The following is a 19,346-nucleotide window of genomic DNA, read 5'->3' on the forward strand; positions in this document are numbered from 1 at the left end:
CGTGTGTGGAGATTCTGCTCTCAAATTCCAATTAGCTATAATGGATATGTCGGCCCACTGGTAATGATATAATAGGCTTATTATAGCTAATGCATGAACATGAAGAGATTGGGTCTAGAGTGAATTCGCCTCGGTACCAGACGCCTGGAGTTCCACAAGGACACCCGGTTCCCAGAAACGTTTGCTCTGGAATTGAATCTAGTGGCATCTGGTTTGCTGCGATGGCTCCGGTCTCTTCTCTGTCAACCAGACTGTCCTGCTCAGATATTCCATCCCTCAAACAAGCCCCCGTAGCAAGAGGGGTTAACTAGCTAAGACAAGTCAGACCACACCAATATGTATTTGATACTAACCTTTGGGCGTCACAGTTATCATCTGTGTAAACAAAAGCAAAGCATAATATGATAAAATAAGTAATATTAATTATTTCTCAATTGTAGCTTTTTGAAACGAGCAGGAAATTCAGTGGGAATATCAGTTGGGTTGTAAACTTTCAATCAGTATCACATGTGTTTGTAAATACAGAGTTTTTATTCTGATTTGAGTTTGTGGAAGGAAAGAAGCATCCTTTATGCAGAAGTGCAGATTCACAGCTGTTGATACTGAATATAAATCAAATATAGATGTAATTCCCCACACAACTAATTATATAATCACATGGATACAGCAAAGTGCTGACCTTTCTGAAGTATGTCACATTCATTTGACCAAAGCGATTCAGCTCTTTTATTCTATGAGGAAGAACTAGTCAGCTGGGGATCCATTTACCAAACATTGAGGCCATGCTGAAATCCTCACCTTGATTTTTGACCATGCCCTAAGTGGCTGTGATTTGCTAGAGGCAAACGTCTTGGAGGGTTATTTTTCCACAGTGGTGCTTCTAGTCCTTATTGATATTGTCTCACCTGGAATTTGGAGCCTAAGAAATTGCATCAATAGCCAGTACACAGTGACCCCCAGAAGGACTTGGACATTTGTCCCATGCTTAAAAATGTTCAATTGAAAAAAATGTCAAAGTAAATGGCATTTATTTTAAACCGACCACTCCAAGACTCGTTTTCTTTTTGGTAAAGTTTTCTGTCAAAAGGCAACTGGTGTGTTTCAGATTGTTGTTATTTGACTGATCTCTGTATATTTACATCCAAAATGCATAAAACCTTTTGAAAATGGTTCTAGATAGCACCAAAAGGGTTTTTTTTATTGTCATTGACATTGTAAGAAGCAGGAAAAGGTCCCATAACTTTGGTTAGTGTTACTTACAAGTTCTCACAATGTTTAAAGTAAACCTAATGTTCAAAGAATGTTTTGAGAAGGTTTAGCATTTCAAATTATATTCCTACAAGGTTAAATGTTAAATAACGTTTAAACTGCAACATTCAGCCGGTGGTTTAAGGATGTTGTCAAGGCCACTGATTAAGATATGGGACAAGTTTCAAAAAGAAACTCAAAAATAGAACAATTGCCTTTACTAAAGAGCTGTTGAAAGACTGTGTTTTTTAAGTGTGTTGCCTAGTGTGTGTGTGTGTGTGTGTGAGAACTTTACCAGGCTCACTTAGGAATGTGCAGATGAGTAGCTGCTCAATGTAAGGGGCTTTTCCCATGTAATACAATACAGTCAGAGTGCATCACTACAAACTAATGAAATGTTTTGGGGAAAAAACCATCTTTGGTTAAATGTGTTGTGTTGTGTTGTTGGCAACCTGCCTCATAAAAATATTTTTGAAACCTTTTTGGAAAAAAAAAATAAATAAGCACATCATTTGAGATCTACATGCACACACGGTTTGCTCATAGGTTTACAGTGGTTCCAGTGGAGATCCAGAGTCTGGAATGAAGAAGGCCAGGTTAAAAAAGAGAGTTAAATAAGTCTCTGGGAGAGACGTACAGACACTTAACATGCACAGAAGCCCTGCTGAATTTTCCACTGAGATTAGACTACTGTGTTTTGATGTTCCACAGGCCGATCTCTTCAGATGCTCTTGAGGTTAATCCCCTGCACGCACACACACACACACACACACACACACACACACACACAGAACACAGAACACACTGTCCCTGAACCAGAGGGAGGAAAGATGAGAGATACTAAGAGTTTAATTGGACTCTCCTAAATGAGTCATTCCAAGTCTCACACACACACGCACACACACACACACACACAGTCTCCAAAGTGCTGTGTTTTCATTGTGGGTAAAATAGAGAGAAGTACCAACTACACTACATCAAAATGACTGACTGGTTCTAGCTATTAGGAAATAGTAAAATATCCCGATATTTGGAGTAACATAGTGGTAAATGCACAGATACACTAAATTTCATTGTAATGTCATGTTAAAGTGGGAAAGTAGACCTCCTAGCAAAGGTTTCGGACATACATTCTCAGAACCCAGTAAGAATGGATGCTTTTGTTTACAGCCCAGATTTAATGTATCTATTTACATCATAAAACTACTTTTTATTCAAAAACAATTTCACAGCACCATGGAGTTTGTACCACAAACCCACCTAGTTAATACCTAGAACCTGATTGAATTTCAGTCTAAATGAATTAAACGGCATTGGAATTTGCCACCATGGTCCCTTTGAATTTGGAGTTTGGTTATTTGGTTAATACCCAGAACTAAAAGCAGCATCATGTGAGTGTGTATTTTTTGCTTATGGGCTCCCATTACAGTTCAGAGTGTATTTCACCTCTACACCGCTGTTGTAAACACACATCACACTTTCAGCCCCCCTCCTGGACAGCTGTACACCTGCTAGAGAGATTCGGCATAACACCTGCAAAGAACATCAGAAGAGAAAGCACCGTATCAATTTACAAGGTAGAGTAATATTACAGGATTTTATTACAGTAAGTTACAAACTTTCAAGGCTTATTTGGTGGAAGACTGACAAAGCCTGACTGAACATTCTGGCTTGAGAAGAATTTACTTCTTCGCATGCTAGGCTGAAACAGGACTGAGGTTACATGACTTTTGGTCTCCAGTAAAACTTCCAAGCTCTGTGAGACATGAATGACACAGATAAAGTTACAGCCTTTGTTGCAGTCTTTCATAAATATCATTGGCAGGGATGCTGTTAGATTTTTGTTGTTTCCCATTAGCTGTGAGACTGTCTCGTATCTCTTGTACCTCTTGCCAATGAGTAAAAGCCAGTCTGAGATTTACCTTTGTCTGGTCTTTTGCCCGGTAACTGTCTTTTTTCTTTATCTTCCTCGCTTCCTCCAACAGTATCTTCCTGTTGGAAGGCCCAGCCATGATGTCCATGCTGGGAATAGTGAGCTTCTTATATCTGGCTGAAGAGCCAACAAGCCAGCAGTGTGTGATGATGCCGTAAAGCGTTAAGCAGTTCTCACGAGAGGCCTTGTCCTGCTCATAGTTACACTGTGCAACAGCAGGCATTTTGGGCTTAGAGCGCCAGTGACTGAGACAGCATTCTCCCTGTTATAAGTCAGTGTACAATCAAAATGATTTTGAAGATGTTATTTTAAGGTAAAACTGTTACATAACGTTGCCTTAAGGGACTATAAAAGAAAGTATTGCCAGGCCTACCTGGCTTTTTTCACATGAAAGCTGTAAGTAATTTGTACTTCTTACTGAACCTCTTGTTTTCTATATGAAGGAGTTTATTCCTATATAACAATCAAGTACAATTTAAATAATGATGAATTCATTACCTGTACTATTACTGTTCATTGTTCAGATTATAACTATGTGAACATGTGGTGTTCTGCTTTGTAGGGAGGCTGTAACAGTAGGTTATTTCCTTCCAGTGTAGCAGTAGGCGTACATATATTGTCATAATTGGGATGTTATTTGATTTGAAAAAAAAAAAAAAAAGTAATTAAATGAGTGTGGCCCCATATGAAAATTCTTTTCAATTTAGAAATGATCATGTAATTTATTTGTTTACTTGCTAGTTTTGGCCAAGTTGGTAACAGTTGAAGCACGTTGTGTCATAAATCATAGGTGTGAAATTGCAAGAGAAGCAATGAAAGGGCTCCAGTAAAGACGTCACCATGCCTGTACTGTCAAAGGGTACTTTTTCCTTTGGGTTTTATACTGTGGTACGCCACTGAAGTTGGTAATTGTCCCATCCATAAAACATCTGGTCCCCTTAAGGAGAGCAAAACAGTTCCACGCCTGCACTTGCTAAACACAGACTTTCTCTTCTCCACTCTGTTCCGTCCTCGACCGCCCACGCATTCCTCACTGTACCAATTTCCATCAGTTTGATCCTCCTTTTCTTTTCTTTTTTTTCCCTCAGAAATTCATCTTCCATTCTAATCACCAAATCATCCTTCGAGCCAACGCAATCTTGGCAACAGCACCAGCATGCAAACGCAGACATTGGCCTGGTTATGCAGAACGCTCTGAGCGGCTGAACTCTAACACCAGAGCTGGTTGGAAACACGCTTTTCGTTCTTTGATCACTCCTACATACATATGTATGAGAAGTAATTGGCGCACATAAAGTAGCTGCTTATTTTGATTGAGAAGGAACAGGCTTAATGAATTACGGCATTAGAGACAAGGGAAACGCTTGCAGGAATAAAAGAAAGCAATAAGCTTTGAAACCCCCCAGACCGAATAAAGTCAAATTATTCATTCAGGCTGTAAAAGCTTTCTTTGCTCAGACTCATTCTGTACACGTGTACAAGACATGCGTCCTTTGGCAGGGATTTTGTTTGGTTACAGACTTTTCAAACGGTGCTGTTAATACAAGCTAATGTTGTTTTTTAATCAGGATCATGAATAATTTTCAACCAAAATATATTGCAGTGTTCATGGTTCATGATACTTTTATATGTATAGCAAAACATATTAGTTTGCACCTGCTTTGGTAATACAAGCTGTCTATCTTTATAATGAAATATAAAGTCAAGTTGTTGTATGTTTGAGCGAATATGTCATGTTAAATCCTCAAAAATGAAGGCGGGGGTGGATGGCCAATGATGACCAATGATGTGAATACAGAGAGTCAGATAAAGTGCACAAGCATGCAAGCTGATTAGCATCAATCTGATACAGAAGACTGAACGTGTACACTAACTGGCCACTTTCAAAATGGAAAAAATAATATATTAATCATAGGTGTTTTGCAAAAGGTTGGACACTCTACTAAGTCAGTAATAAACCCCCTTTTGGCAGATATCACTACTTGCAATAAGCCAGCTAGGAGTCTTTCTATTCTTATTTTAGGAATTTTCATCCACTCTTCTTTACAGAATTCTTCTTGTTCTCTGACATTCCTGAGCTGTCTTGCATGTACAGCATGTTTAAGGTCTACTCATAGATTTTCAATGATGTTTTGGCCAGGAGTTCATGAGGGGCATCCCAAAAGCTTTAGCTTGCATTACTTGAGGTAGTTCATGGTGGATTTTGAGGTATGTTTTAAATGATTTTTTCTGTTGTAGCCTCTTTTCAGCTTCAGTTTCTTGACTGACTGTTTCACATTTGCTTCCAGAATTTGCAGAAAGTTGGTGGAATCCATTCTTCCATCTACCGTAATAATACCGTGTAATTTTTCTGTCACTGGCTGTCACCCCTGTATTTAAGACTTGGCAAGGTGTTCCTTTCATCAAATGCTGCTGCTGTTGTTCTTCAAACATATCTTTGATCTTTGAATGACCAAAGAGTTCAATTTTTACTTCATCGGTAAACAGCACTTCCAAAATGTCTCTGGCTTTTCTAGATGTTTTGCATAAAGACTTCTGTGATGAAGTCATAGGTAATCTGCAGACACCTCCATGCAGATCATATTTATACAAGTGATGCTGCGCAGTTGAAGAGTGGGCTACCACTGCTGTGCCAGCTAAACCTTTCTGTATATCTTTCGCTGTCATGTGGGGGTTTTCCTTTGCCTTTCTGGAGAGTATACGAGTCTGAGAGTTTTCTTAATCTTCCAGATCTTGGCTTGACTTGCCATAGTTTACCTTAACTGCCAGTTCTCATTGACATATATTTCAAACTGTGGAAATTGCAAGCTAAAAGGAATTTTATATCTTTTATATCTTTTTTCTAGCTTTCCCCTGCTTTGTAGGCATCAATTAGTTTCATTTTCAACTCTTCAGCCAACTGCTCAGAGGTAACCACAGATGTTCCTTATTAGCACAAAGTTTGAAGAGTCACAGAATTTATTGCACTCTGAAATGATCTGACATTAATTTTCCTAATTTTAACAAGCCTAATCAGTCTTAATTTGTCGATTAGGGCCTAATGAGAGTTTGACAGAGACTTTGAGACTTTTGTTGAGTTGAGACTTTACAACTGGAAGGGGGTCCAAACTTCTGCACATGCCACAATCACCATGTTTTTTTCCTATTTTTTTCTGTCATTCCTATTTTTTCTATTTTTAAAATAAGAAGTAAATGAAAAAATATATATTTAATATAAATATATATATATATATGCTTTTGTAAGCATATATATGTGTATGAACACATTCATAACTTGTTATAATGCATTCATAAGGCATTATAAACATGGCTATAAGTATTTATAAAAATGCATTAAACGTTATAACCATGCTTATTATGCTTTATGAATTGTTAACATAATACATTATAAGTACTGATAATAACAATTTATAAGAGCTCATAAGTCATATTTGTCTGCTCTAAGTAAAGTGAAGCTTACTGTACTAAAGCCTCCTCCAGTGTTAAGAGTGAGGCTTCAAGTTGAAGTATTTACTGAAGGATTGACTGAAACACTAAAACATACTCAGTAAAGCACATTACAGGCTTCAAATGTCAGGGTTTAAACTAGTGCTGTCATCAGTGTTTTACCCGATGTGGGAAAGGAAATGTACACCACCATTAGCTTTATTAGGTATTTGTCTTCACACTCTCCAAACTGGGACTGACTTCCTTGGCACTGACAGTATAACATGTTATTAACATTATTTATAATGCATTATGTTAAAAATTCGTAATGTATAATAAACATGGCTATAAAGTGTATTTCAGTGCAATTCATAACCATGTTTATAGATGCTTACAAATGTGATATTCATAGAAAGTGACCAAAAATATTTTTGGTCAAGCGGAGGTTCCTTTCTTTTGATGGAGGTGATAAATTGTGCAAGAACAAAAGTGCTACAGTCAACAAAGTGCAGCTATATGAGATGTTTCTGATGAAATGATAAGTGCAAGTACAAGGTAGTTGCTTGTAAGGGCCTTTCACTCTTGTCCTGGATACTTTAATCTGCACCCAGGATCAATTTTGGGCTCGTTTTGGGGAGGAGGGGCTCATTATCGCTGGTTTGCTTTCACACAAGAATTCCATCTCAACTGTGGATCAATGCATATGTCACTTTTCTGTGTGGAGGTTTGCAAAATAAGAGGTACTACATACAAACTAGGCACTAGTTTGCTGTTTTTTGTTATTTCCTTTGGACAAAAAACCGCAAAAAACTCTAATGACCCAGTAGCCTGGCAACTCAGTGTATGCACCAGCAGAAATTGCACAAATTGATTCTACTAAAAAAAGAAGGAACAGTTGATTGAAAGGCATACAAACAATAGTTGGTGAATCCAGATAAGACCTGCTGTAAAAATGTAAATGTCTTTAAATTGGTTAGATGTACAGATCAGCTGATCTCATAATCTGGCAGGTGTCGACTATATCCACCTACAGTCGCTGACTCAATAGTTACTTCCCTGGACAGAAATGAGTGGGGGAAAAAATCAATTTGTCCTCCGTTGAAATGTCACTCCTGCTGGGGCCGTTTATTCATGAAAGCATAGATCACATTAATAGACCAAAGGAAAACATGAAATAACAGACTCGAGCTTCTGCACACACAGAGAAGGTCATATCTGATTTAGCCCTGTAATGTCTTGAATTCTAAAGTCTTAATTGCTCAGATCATAAGTTAAGATTTTGAGTGGGGGTGGTTAGAAAGCCTCAGAGTCAGTGATGTTTTCCATTTGCAGGCTTTAATATTCTTTAACATTCCAAGAAGCGGTGCAGGAGTACAGGTGGCAGAGGGTGACTATTATGAGATTGGCAGTTAGATAGAGGAGGGCTGCTGAAAGCTAATGTGTGTGTGTGTGTGTGTGTGTGTGTGTGTGTAAGAGAGTGTGTGTTGCCTTCATGATTTACCTTTTATATATTTTATTTAATTAATTAAATACAATACAGATACACATTATATGTTACATACAATGCAGCACATGTAATGCATCCAGTTTAAGATAAATTGCAGCCAGTCCCTGGTTAGAAGAAAAAAAAAGCATGTATAGCAAATACTGTACATAAAATATGCATATCTGTTTGCATGATTATATTTGAGTATATAAATGCATTGTTATATCCGTATATTACTTAGAACTGGCAAAATATTCACAGGTTTTTATTTTTGAGCAAATATTTCACTTTTATGTTAAAAACTTAAATTTTTGTGTTTTTGTTTTCTGAAGCTTATACATTCCATAACCGTACTTAACTGCAAATGGGATCAATTGGCAACCAGACCGCAACACAAGACACTGCTGTGACTCACTGCATTGCCACAGTGGATGAGCTACCTGTGCGTCAGCGCCCCTACAGAGTCTCTGACAAACAGGAGCTTGTCAAGAAAGAGATCGAAGCCATGAAAGAAAAGGGTATTATAAGAGCCTTCACATCTCCATGGGCATCCCCAGTAATGTTAGTGCCCAAAAAGGAATGAGATTCTGTATTGACTACCGGAAACTGAACACAAAGACCCATCTGGATGGATACCCTATGCCTCAAGTTCAAGACATTATGGAGTCCCTTCATGGAGCCACAGTGTTCAGCACTTTAGATTTGAGTAGAGGATATTGGCAAGTAGGACTGGAACCAGACAGCATCCGGAAGACTGCTTTTAGCACATGTTGTAGGTTGTTTGAATTTACTGTCCTTCTGTTTGGTCTCAAATACGCTGCTGCTACATTTCAGCAACTGATGGAATCTGTTTTAATGAAAGTGAAAGGTCGCTGTTGTTTTGTTTACATAGATGATATAATTGTCTACTCCACCTCAGTAGAACAACACTTGCAACATTTGGAGGATGTGTTCTGTTGTCTTCATTATGCTGGACTGACTCTTAACCTCAAGAAGTGTAACCTCCTGAAATGGGAGCTCACTTTTCTGGGACATGCAGTGTCAGCGAATGGTATACGAACTGTGCATGGCAAAGTAGAAGCTGTGAAGAGCTTTTCTATACCTCGGTCTATGAAGGAAGTACAGAGGTTCTTGGGCTGGCTGGTACCATAACTTCATCCCACGGTTGGCTAACAGAGCACTTTGGTTAAATGCTCTGAAGAAGGGTGCAACATGGATTTGGATGGATGAGTGCCAAAGTGCCTTCCAATACATCAAGCAAGCTTTGATCTCCTCACCAATCCTAATGCCGCCTGATTTTTCCAAACAGTTTCAAGTGGAGGTTGATGCAAGTGACAAAGGTTTGGGAGTGGTACTCCTTCAAGAAGTGGAAGGACAAGAACAGGTGATTGCATATGCTTTCAGGCTTTTGAAAGGTGCATAGTTGAATTACTCCAGTTCAGAAAAGGAGTGTCTGGCAGTGATCTGGGCCATTGAGAAATTGAGTGTTTACCTGGAGGGGAGACACTTTGAAGTAGCCACAGACCATGCTGCTCTGTCTTGGGTTTTTAACCAAAATCCTCTTCGAGATTAACTAGATGGGCAATCCGTTTGCAGGGATTTGATTTTACGGTCTGATATAGGAAGGGAAGGTGCAATATAGTACCAGACACTCTGTCCCGAAGTAGACCCGAAGAAGGAGCTGTAGCTACCTACCAAGCCACAACCTCCCATCAGTTATCCTTTCCTGTTGTCTGGGTTGAAATCGCCAAGGCTCAGTTAGAAGACTCTTCCTTAGACGGCATGTGGAGAGACGTAAAAAGTGACAAGCCACAAGAAGATCGTATATGCTTCGTGATAAAGCATGGAATCCTGTTTCAGTCTGTTCCTAATAAACAGCAAGGACAGACCTTACAGATGGTGGTTCCAGTAGCAAATCTTTTTGCGAACAGTTCGGGGATCGCCCCTTCCTGTTCCAACATAACTGCAAACCAGTGCACAAAGCAAGGTCCATAAAGACATGGATGAGCAAGTTTGGTGTGGAAGAACTTGACGGGCCTAACCTCAACCCAATAGAACACCTTTGGGATGAATTAGAGCGGAGACTGCCAGTCAAGACCTCTTGTCCAACATCACTGTCTGACCTCACAAATGTGCTTCTGCAAGAATGGTCAGAAATTCCCATAAACCCACCCCTAAACCCTTGTGGAAAGCCTTCCTAGAAGAGTCGAAGCTGTTATAACTGCAAAGGGTGGGCTGACACCATATTAAACCCTATGGATTAAGAATGGGATGTCACTCAAGTTCAAATGCATGTGAAGGCAGACGAGCGAATATTTTTGGAAATATAGTGTATAACAACATTGTAGGTTTAACTGTTAACTGACAATCTTGGCTCCAGACAGTCCCACAGTAAGACATAAGTGATAAAATCATGGCAAGCTCATACACCTGTGCAGCCTTGAGTGGAATCCAAGGTCTTATCAATTGTAAACAATTTAAATTGGTCTTCATGGTCTTGATCAGTTTCTTTATGTGAGCTTTATATTTTAACTGGGGATCCAGTGTAAGTCATAAATATTTAAACCCATTAATGTATTAAATGTCCTTTTGATCAATATATATTAAAAATTATTTGTGTTGGACACAACAAAATACCATTCCTACACCCATAGAACAGTTAAATTGGTTTATACAAAGGATGTTTGGTAACACTTTACAATACTGTTTCTTTGTTAATGAATAACTAATCAGGAACTAAGCAGGAACTAATGAGTAGTTCTGCACTAATGCTTAAGTAACTACTTTTAACTACCAAGAACTACTAGTTTACTATGCAGTAGGTAATAGTGAACTAATGATTAGGGTAGTTCACTATTAACTAAACAATAGCTACTGCGTCTCAGAGAGAATTTCTTAGTAACTATGGTTTCTTAGAATAACTACTCATAAATTACAGATCAATTCCACATTAATTTCTCAATATCGGAGACTGTCAAGGTTTCTGCTAAACTATTAACTGATGTAGTGTATTCCAACAGTAGTGAAATACACTATACACTGTGCAGTCTCTACAGTATAATTAATTATACCCTCCATTTCTATTCACAGAAACAGGTATGCTCAGAGAAGGCTGGGGCATCACACCACATTGTATTGACTGGTGCGCCTCATGTGTTTGTTTTGATCAGAAACCCTAAAAGGCTCATCGTCATATTTGGCAGTGTGAACCAATTTGCGCATCAGCCTACAAATGGGACAACTACTAAAATACTTCAGTATTCAGTAGACCATTCTGCTTACCTCTCATGTTTAGAAAAGAAAACACCATTCTTTTCTGCAGGAGCACATGTACCAGTGTTTCTTCTGAACAGTAGTTCTCACTTATTGTCCTCTTGAGGGTATGTAATTGCTGTCAGCCAGATAATGAATGAGGTGTTGCTGTTTTTCATTAGGAGCTAATGATAATCAGGAACTATATAAAATGAAACAATGATAACTCAATATTAATGAACTAGATGTAAATTATGATCAGGGACAGTGTTATAAAGTGAAACACGTGATAATTCACTATTTTTTTTCCCCTTCCTCTTTTTATTGATTTTCAATATTACAAAACAAGCAAATAATAACAGTTGACATAAGATGTACATTAAACAACATAATCCCCCACAAAAAAATAAATAAATAAAACAAAGTAAAATGAAATAAATAAATTAATTAATAAATACTCAGCACTTAGCATCATTGTCCTAATTAATTTCCTTCATAATGTCTCAGAAACTCAGTCAACGGTGACCATATTTCTTCAAATTTTATCCCCTTTCCTTTGACAATATAAGCGAGTCGTTCCAATACAATACAGGATGCCATCTCCTTCACCCACATATGATTTGAGGGTACATCCATTTTCTTCCAGTACAAAGATATTAATCGCCTGGCCTGCAGGAGACCAAAGTCAATCAGTTTTAATTGTCAAACTAAAAATACAGTTCTCTGAATATATACCCAGCACATACATTTTTGCCTTAACAGGTACATTTACTCCAACAATCTTAGACAAAGTCTGCATGACTGATTTCCAGTACTGCTGTAATTTTGGACATTCCCATACGCAGTGAAAGAGAGTACCCTTTCCAGCTAAACATTTACTACAACTATCTGGAATATCAGGAGACCAACAATTCAGTTTGACTGGAGGTTCTCATCAACCACTTATATTGGAGAAGTTTCATTCTTGTATTAATTGATTGCTTTTGGGCTTTTAAACATGTATTTTCCCAGTCCGTCTCCTGTATCTCCTCTTGAATGTCAGATCTCCATGCATCCAACCTGTCAGTAGTGGATTCCTTATCGTGTGTTAATAAAACTGTGTAAAATAAAGAAATATGGCCTCTCTTCTCTAGATTTTGCAGTACGGTATTCTCTAGGTGTGACTGTGGTGGTTCGGATTCGATTGGCCTATATTTTGACATAATGAAGTGTTTAACTTGTAAATATTTGTAAAAATGTTTCCTTGGAATGTTATATGTTTGGCATAATTGCTCAAATGTAAGAAGGTTGCCATCCTTGTAAAGGTCTGCCAGCTTCTGCACACCTTTATCTGCCCAGATTTTGAAACCCCCATCAGCTCTCCCTGCCTTAAAAAATGTGTTGCCCAAACTAGGTGAAAAGCGAGAGATGGGAGGAGTATCTCCCACATACTGATGCGCCCTATACCAAATGTCAATTGTGTTTTTTAAGAAGGGTTTTTTGTCATTTTCTTTAAATTTGTTGGGCTTGCAGAATATAAATACTGATCTAATTGAAGGTTTGTTACTGGTGTTTGTTCAATATTTATCCATGCTGAAGGTGTCTCATTTGAAAAGTAGAACATAGCTGAACGCAGCTGTGCAGACCAATAATACAATTTAAGATTAGGGAGTTGTAACCCCCCCCCCCCCCCCCCCCCCCCCCCGCCTTTCATATGGCAGGTACAACAAGCGAAGTCTTAGTCTAGGTTTTTTATTATTCCAAATGAATCTAATAAAAATACTGTTTAATTCATCAAAAATAGCTTTGGAAGAGGCAAAGGGAGTGATTGAAACAGATACAAAAATTTTGGTAGTATGTTCATTTTGATCATGTTTATGCGGCCAATCATTGATATGGGCATTAACTGCCATTTATTTAGAGACTCCTGCACTTCACTAATCAAAGGGTCATAGTTTGTTGATACAATAGTTTTAATGTCTGGGGTGATTTTAACACCAAGATACACAAATCCCTCTTTTGCGTTAATAAATGGGGTTTGTATAAGCGGAGTTAGCTTTTCATCTTTGTTCAGAAAAAGCATAGAAGATTTTGAATAATTTATACCATAGCCGGAAAATCGGCCAAATAGCTCCATTTGTTGCATTAAGTTTGGTATGCTAATGGACAGTCTTGTCAAAAAAACTATCAGGTCATCAGCATACAGGCCCAATCTATGCTCTTGATCTCCTAACTGGATACCAAATAAATCAGTTTGCGTTCTAATATTCATTGCCAAGGGTTCTATAGCCAGAATAAATAACATTGGAGATAACGGGCAACCCTGGCGAGTAGAACGTTCCAATGTGAAAGGTTTAGAAACTATGCTGTTTGTTAAAACACTAGCTTTAGGATTTGTATACAAAAGCTTAACCCACTTGAGAAAGTTATTTCCAAATCCATATCTCGGGAGAACATTAAATAAATGTGACCATTCTATTCCTATGCCTGACGAGCATTGAGTGATAGTAAAGCTGTATCTTTAGCATCAAATTTCTCATGAATTATATTGATCTGATACCGTGAAATTCTTGATGTTTTGGTACAAAACCATTTTGATCATTATGAACTAAGTGTGAAATATAGGGATCTAATCTTTTTGCTAAAACTTTACAAAGTATTTTAATGTCAACCCCCATCAGACTTATTGGTCTAAACGATGAGCACTCTGTGGCAGGTTTACCGAGTTTTAATATCAAAGTGATCATTGCCTGTCTCAGAGTGGGTGGAAGAGCCTCATTTTTAAACGCTTCTTCATACATGTTAAAAAGTGGAATTATTAGTTTTTCTTTTAAAATTTTATAAAATTCAATCGGGAAGCCATCTGGCCCAGGAACTTTACCACTATTAATACTTTTGATAGCCTGTGAAATTTCTTCAATAGTTAGATTTCTATCTAACTCTTGTTTTGTGTCTTCTGTGAGTGTCTGAAACTGAAGTTGGTCCAAGAATATGTCTCGTTCTTCCGAGGCATGGAAACAATCTGATTTATATAAGTTCTCATAAAATTGTCTAAAACTATCATTAATTTCGGACGGATGTACCGTTATCCTCCCTGAGGATGTCTTTATACTATTAATAGCTCTTTCACTCTGCATTTTCTTAATTCTCCATTCCCAAGAGTTTTCCTGCTTTCTCTCCTTGGTCATAATAGGATTGCTTCAGCCACATTAGACTTTTTGCTGCTGCATCAGTAGATAGTTTATTATATTCAGTTCTCATACGTAACAGTTTACTTTGCTTTATTGAATCATCACAGATGTTTATCTCTAACTCCAAAGATTTAATCTGTTTATCCAGGGTTTCCATTCGTATTCTTTGTTGCTTATTCTTTGTACTCGAATAGCTAATAATTTTACCTCGAATATATGCTTTAAATCCTTCCCATCTCACTGAGGCACAAGTTTGATCTGTGTTTAACTCAAAGTAGTTATCTATTTTCTCCCCTATGAATTTAACAAAATCTGAATTCTGTAGCCATCTTGCTTGAAATCGCCAATTTGGGGGGTTGCAAATAAAATTTTCTACATGAACATTCAGTGAGATAGCTGCATGATCACTGATCACTATGCTATCATACTGACATTGTTTGATCTTTGATAAAAGTTCTCTTGAAACTAGAAAGTAGTCTATACGTGAGCGGGACTTAAGTACACTTGAGTGACAGGAGAATTCTATTTTGTCAGGATTTTGTTCCCTCCACACTTCCACCAAGTTGATATCTAATATATATTGATTTATTAACGGTCTGGTTTGGGCTTTATATTTGGGTTTTCTTTTCTAAACATGAGAGGTAAGCAGAATGGTCTACTGAATACTGAAGTATTTTAGTAGTTGTCCCATTTGTAGGCTGATGCGCAAATTGGTTCACACTGCCAAATATGACGATGAGCCTTTTAGGGTTTCTGATCAAAACAAACACATGAGGCGCACCAGTCAATACAATGTGGTGTGATGCCCCAGCCTTCTCTGAGCATACCTGTTTCTGTGAATAGAAATGGAGGGTATAATTAATTATACTGTAGAGACTGCACAGTGTATAGTGTATTTCACTACTGTTGGAATACACTACATCAGTTAATAGTTTAACAGAAGCTTTGTCAGACTCCAATATTGATCAATTAATGTAGAATTGATCTGTAATTTATGAGTAGTTATTCTAAGAAACCATAGTTACTAAGCGTCTATGAGATGCAGTAGTTATTGCTTAGTTAATAGTGAACTACCCTAATCATTAGTTCACTATTACCTACTGCATAGTAAACTAGTAGTTCTTGGTAGTTAAAAGTAGTTACTTAAGCATTAGTGCAGAACTACTCATTAGTTCCTGCTTAGTTCCTGATTAGTTATTCATTAACTAAGAAACAGTATTGTAAAGTGTTACCAGACGTTTTCCCAAGCACAGAGTACTGAAATGATCCTGTTTCTTTAGGCCATCATTCCAGAATGTTCTAGCTTTATCGTTTTGGGTACCAACTTAGTGTACCAACAGGACCTAATGGTACTCCACCCAGCTAGCAAGCATATATCGTTCCACTGGCTTGATAAATCCGTCACCCTGCTGACTGTTTGCACTGCTGGTTGACTCTTGTACCACCCAGATTATCCTGCATACAAGATCTAGCTAGTTTCTAATCTTCTCAAATAGATTTAACATAGGCTTTTATTATGGATATTTATTATGGAGTTATTTCAAACAATTGAGATGAAAAATGACTAGGCCTAATGTAAAATGATCTTGGTGAAACTGCTGTTGCGGACACAGTACTAAGTTCAAATTATTTACTAAACTAATTTAAAAAGAATAAAGACAAAAATGAAGGGTGAATGGAAAATAAGTGAAGTGGGCTGTGAGGGGAAAATGAGCACTGAAAATAACACTCTGCTTAACCACCTGTGTTCTACCCAGGAAACGCTAATCATAAAGCCAGTGATCTGCCAGCAGGCCAACAGTGGAACTCTATCCTCTTGCTATCTAGGCCGGGTGTTCTCTTCTGTGTTTGCTAACACTTCCAGCTGTTTTCTAGGTGAAAATAAAGTCGCTAAGCACAATTAAATGGCCAGTGCACAAGAATGTAAACTAGAGTGGTATGTTAGTGTGTTTATTGCTATTTTTGAAGGTTTTTTTTTACTTTGTAAAGAGTTGTCTAAGGAGACTTAAGCTAGCTAAGAAGCTAACACTAGTGCTAGTGGCATTTATGGTAGAGGACAACAAAATCGTGATTTTGATCATAATTTCACACTCAACAGAGGAAAAATATAAGCTTTACTTGAATCTACACATGATGCTGTGTAACTGTAGACATTCAGGAAGCGTGTGAGCACAGAAAAGTTCACGATTTCCTCTCAGCACAACCAACTGTTAGCAGGATAGCTAATACATTAGCTTACACTCTCGAGACAAACGCATGATTTTGTATACTTGTTCTCATTTCCATGTGTGTGTGAATGATGAGCAGTGCAGTATATCATTTTATATCAGCCAATAAGTTAAGCTAACTAGCAAGCAATACAGCTAATTAGCCAAGCTTGATGCTTCAGGGTGGTTGTGGGCCTGTCCAGCTGTCTCTCAAGCAGGATGAAGGACTAGAACATTGATTCTGCTGGTTCCCATCTGGGTCAGTTCTTGTTTATGATTGTGCAGTGGAAAAGCACGTCACTGTTTGTCTCTTATTGGACACTGTTTGACAAATTTCATATGTTTACCAAAGTCTCTGTGTGAAATTTTACATCTTTTTTACATTTACATACAATTTTACATCAATTTTACATCAATTTTAAATATTTATTTATGTATCTTATCAATATTTGAAAACACTAGCTGTCCTTAGCTTTGCATGAATGTTTTTCATGATCAGTGGATCCATAAAATCAATACAAAATTTCATAGAAAGTTGACATGTTCAAGATGCAAGGTTTTATTACAGTAGTGGCAATATACTGTGTATTCCTATAGACACAATGCAAGTAAACAAATGTCCAACAAGTGTATGAAGCCAAACAGAAAACTAAGAACAAAAAATGATTTGAATGAGGCCTGGGCCTTACCTCACCTTGCTGCCAAGTGAATTCCACCAGGAGCCCAGGTGACTCAGAGGTTTTATGAAGCATTGGGTGAAATGCGGCACTACTACAAGCTCTGCACGGATGACGAGTACCAGATGGTTCATATGATTGTCTCTGGGCAAACAGAGACAGGATCTGTTAGGGTTCATACCAGTCAATCCGACAACCTTCAAACAAAGGCTGAGACATACTAAAGTGATTTAACTTTGTTTAAGAAAGTGAATGAGTTATTAGAGTACTGAATTCATTGGGTTTGAAGAAGAAGATTGTGCAGATCTAGAAGATACCAAAAAGAACACAACTATTGCTCTATAGAGCAATTAAGGCAACTGATAAGTAACTGATAGTGATGATTATTTTTGACTGATCATGGTGATTAACACCTAGGTCTAGATTTATTATGAGACCTGTTGCTATTTATACTAGTTACATAGTCATTTAAATGCAATGGCACTTACTTGCATAATGAATAGCATTTACATTAAATTCTGCGCTGACAGGTTCGAGTTTGTCCTGTTTAAGCCATAGCTTACTCTGCAGGAGCACCTGTGTTTGCCAGAACTCCCATGGAAGTCATCAATAGGAATGTTTTAAAGTGGGTCAGTGTACTCACAGCCTGCTGGACAGGAATTTGTGATTCATCAGAGCATTTGCTCGCCGCGCAGAGCTGTTTACTGTAGCTGCCGGTCTCAGCACTGTTACCGGCAAGTGGTATCCTGGAACAACTCCGGGTAATCTCCTGGCAGTATTTGCAAAGCTTTTGCCAGGGCACAAAGATGATCCTCTGTTTTCCAAAGCCTAAAAATTGCCTAAATGAGGCTGTGAACACAACTAACAAGAAGCTTTGTTGATACCTTGACACTTGCACCAAAAACTAATTTTAGGTTAAACTGTGTGTATCAGTACCAAAACCTTATGAAATACTGAGTTACACAAACTTAAATATCCTAGATATTGTCTTTTAATTAAAATTCTGCTCAAATTGTTACACCATAAAGACTTCTTACGTTTTGACCCCTTATGTGGCCATCTAAACTATTGAATGATTAAGTAATTTTACAAAATGAGTGGAGTTCCCCTTTAAGACAATTCCAATGTCCCTCCAATGAAATAACTCAACAAAGCTTTTGAGCCTTCTAATTTGACTTGGCTTTTAAGTTGGCCTGACTTTTTTGCAGTGTAGGTGACAACTTACAAAATTAAATGGGAGCACACTTAACCCCTTAAAATCCCAGTTTACAGATGACATTACTAAGTCTTATTATTCAGTAATTACAGGGACCTCAATGCAAACAGGCTGAGGTATTCTTAGATTATAGATGTGTGTAAAAAAACGTCCGATGGGTCCTGGCCATTTAAGGGGTTAGTACCATGTATACACGTGACACAGCGTCCATTCAGTATGACGACGCCTTGACATTTCAAACGTTTATAAAGACTGAAAGCCAGAGGTTTGCTTTTCATTTTTTAATAGTGGAGGTATATGTAGGCGATAGGACATATAATGTTGAAGTATGAAATATTAGGAGGTGCTCAAGTTCAAAAGCACCCACGGATCTGGCACTTCAACAGCTTCACTTCTCCCACCCAAAAAAAAGAAAGAAAGAAAGACAGAAAAATTAGATGTGAATTTTGACATGTGGACTGACGGCTTATGTAGAGTAAGCCAAGACAAGACCTTTTTAAGAGAAGCATTCATAATCACTCAAGCTTTAATGTTCCTGTTTCAGGGGAGTGAGTCGTGACATCCATAGTCATAAGTTGGAATTAATTTCCCTTTTTAGTGTTTGGCAAAGTGCCATCAGAGTCAATCAAGACAATGAAAAGGCCTCAGCCACTGAGGAAAGGCATAATGGGACCATGATTATTTTCTAATTTTCTACCTGACAGACAGAAGGAATAATGAAGATTCTGACA

This window comes from Pygocentrus nattereri, chromosome 23 (genome assembly GCF_015220715.1).
Source record: "Pygocentrus nattereri isolate fPygNat1 chromosome 23, fPygNat1.pri, whole genome shotgun sequence".
Classification (NCBI taxonomy): Eukaryota; Metazoa; Chordata; class Actinopteri; order Characiformes; family Serrasalmidae; genus Pygocentrus; species Pygocentrus nattereri.